Source organism: Manis pentadactyla, chromosome 4 (genome assembly GCF_030020395.1).
Source record: "Manis pentadactyla isolate mManPen7 chromosome 4, mManPen7.hap1, whole genome shotgun sequence".
Classification (NCBI taxonomy): domain Eukaryota; kingdom Metazoa; phylum Chordata; class Mammalia; order Pholidota; family Manidae; genus Manis; species Manis pentadactyla.
In genome coordinates, this window is record NC_080022.1 from 6,690,795 (window position 1) to 6,693,921 (window position 3,127).

Sequence of the window (3,127 nt, forward strand, 5' to 3'; positions counted from 1 at the left end):
CTGGGGAGGGGCCGAAGACAGAGCAATTAGTTCATGCTCCAGTCCAGACACCCAAACATGGTTGGAGTCCAGCTGCAAGGAATATTTGAAATAAATGAGCTGCCCGGGGCCAGGCGTTTGCTGTGTTTTCTGTGCGGGGCCATGGCAACCAGCGAGGAAACCATGAGCTAGGAACTGGGCTCTAGAGTCAACAAATGATGTCCCGGCCGAGCAGGAAGCCGCGCGCGGCTCTCCGAGGGCTTCTCGGGGCTCCGGGGCGGGCGGGCGGACGGGCGGGCCTGGCCTGACAGCCCTCCTGGTGGACTTGGCAAAATCCCGGCCCGGCTTTGGACCTCTGTGTCCTCCAGGGGGCTCGGACTTTTTTTTTTTTAAGAAAAGAAAAGGCTAACACTTTTCTAGATCCTTATTTTCTGGGCTGGAGAACAGCTGTTGCTGCTCGGGTTGCTGGTCCCATAATGATTCCCGTGGGCAGAGGAAATGTTCCCGGTGGAAAAGCTCAGGCTGAGGGCAGCTGGCTAGACGGAAGGCGGCACCGACCCTGGGCCTGGCTGCCCACCCAGCCCGGCTGCAGCCCCTTCTGTGCCTACTTTGTAGGCAGAAAAGGCAAAGGCCTCACTGATCCCCCTCTGGCTCTCCTGAGGGCAGACCTTACAGCTGTCCTAAGCATGAGTAACAGGACCCAGTTTGGGGGCCTTAACGTGAAGCCCACCTGTATCCCCTGCATCTGAACCACCAGGGGACCTTGGGAAAAGCAAAACCCCAAGAACTTTGATGCAGTAGGTGGGGCCCAGGAATTGGCACCTTGAAACACCCAGAGCTGATTCTGATTCTTTACCCTGGGGGTTCCTGGGGCCCAGGGGGCATGTGCAGAGTTGTTCCACACAGCAACCCCTGCTGTTCCCCATTTTCCTTCAGAGGCCTGGCAAGGAGCTGTGACCCAGAGAAGCTTGGAGACCACCGGTGTGAGTGATTCCCTGAAAATCATCTCCACCACTCGGTGTTTCAGAGCAGGTGCTAAAGCCCCAGAGCACAGGGCTGCAGCACCAGCATCTTCCCAGCAGGCTGGTCTTAGAGGAAAGAGCGAGGTGAGTCCAAGGGGAAATAGTGGCATGGAAGCAGGGAAATGTCAGCCTTGAGCTCTTCCCCTGAGCCTCAGTTTCCCCAAAGAAATTAGTCCTGGAAAGCTGAGCCAGGAGCTCGGAGACACCTCGCGAGTCTTGGAGCCCCGGGCCCAGGCCTAGCACGGCTGTCCACTCGGAGCTGCTCCAGGGCTTCCCCTGCCCTTAACACCCTCCCAGGACCATGTCTGCTGATCGTGTTTCCCTCTCTCTAGCATGAGGAGCGGATGTTCCATTGCCCCCTACTTGCACCCCTGGACCCCACCTTTTGAATTTTCAACCAAAGTACATTTGTGAAGTTGCTGGCTGTTGATTTCGGTTAAACAGAGCTGCGACTGGGGTTGTGATGACCACAGGTAGAACTTCTGCCAAAAAGCAAAGAACTCTACCTTGGAGCTAGTAGTGTGTCGGGTCTGGGTGTCTGGGGAGAGGGCTGGGGCTCTGGGGCCAGGACAGCGTGGGGTACATGCCCAGCTCTCCTCACTGAGCAGGATGGCAACTTCAGCGAGCGCCGCAGGAGCCTGCTGCTACCCTTGTTGTGAAATGGGAGCGATGCTTTCCTCCCCTGCCCACGGACACACCACATCCTCAGGGCCAGGCATACGGTGAGGTCCCGGCACCAGGAATTCGAACCTCACTCTCTTCCAGTGGGTTTTTTAGAAATAGTAGTGAAATTCACATAACATCAAATTCACAGTTTTAAAGTGTATATACCTCAGTGGCATTTTTTCTGTCCCCAATGTTATACAACCACCACCTCTATCTAGTTCCAGAACATTCTTATCACCCCAAGGAGGCCCAGTCCCCATGAGCAGTCACTCCCCACTCCCCTCTTCCATCGCCTGGTAGCCACTCATCTGCATTTTGACTCTGGATTTGGCTAATCTGAACATTTTCCATCCCCCCACTGCCTCCCTCCATCTTAGTTTCCTCATTTGTAAAACGGGGAGAAAAATCTCTTATTAGGCTCTTTGGGAGGATTCTGTGAGCTAGTGTCTGTGAAGAACTTAGAGTGCTGCCTGGAGTGTTGGAAGTGGTCAGCAGAGGCAGCTAATGTGACTGTACACAACCCGCCTGGGGCACCCAGAGACCACATCAATGCTCACAGTCCACCGAAGCCACCTAGTCAATGAATGAGCCAGAAGGCGTCTTGCAGGGAAATTGCTGGGCCCTGGTGCCTCTGTCCCTCTTCATGGAAATGAGGTAGTTGTCTAAAACTCAGCTTCATAATCAGGGAGGCAGAGGACAGCAGTGAAGAACCATGGGGCCTCACTCATCCTCCCTGACCCCCAATTTCCTCATTGTATTAGTTTCCTGTGGCTGCCATAATAAATTACTGCACACTGAGTGGCTTAAAACAACACACATTCATTTTCTTATGGTTCTGGAAGCCAGAAGCCCAAAATCAAGGTGTGGGCAGAGTGCACTCCCTCTGCAGGCTCAGGCGGAGGGAGAGTCCCCCCTGGCCTCTTCTGGCTGCTGGTGGCCCCAGGCGTTCTGTGGTTCCCAGACCATCACTCCAAATTCCGTCAGGCATCACACAGCCCTCTCCCCTCTGTGTCTTGTGTTTGTCTTATAAGGACACTTGTCATTGGATTTAGGGCCCACCTGGAAAATGAGGGATGCAATCGCCTTGAGATCCTTAACTCAATGGCATCTGCTAAGACCCTTTTTCCAAATAAGGTCACATTCACAGGTTCTGGGACCAGGACACAGACACATCTTTCTGAAGGCCACTGCTCTACCCTCTCTATACATCTTTAGAGCAGAGTCTGTGATAATACCACTTGCAGGATGATCATGAGGATTTATGAAATGATAAGTGGGGACAACAGCCCAGTACCAGGCCTGGGGGTGGGAAGGGCTGACAAAAAGACAAGGAGTCCCTGAGTTATCAGCCACTGTGTCCCCTCCCTTCTGCCCCGGCCCTTCATGGCCCACCCAGGAGAGCAGATCTGCTGTGGAATTGAGGGACGTTCTGCCCAGTGGGCATCCAGGCTGTGTGTGGA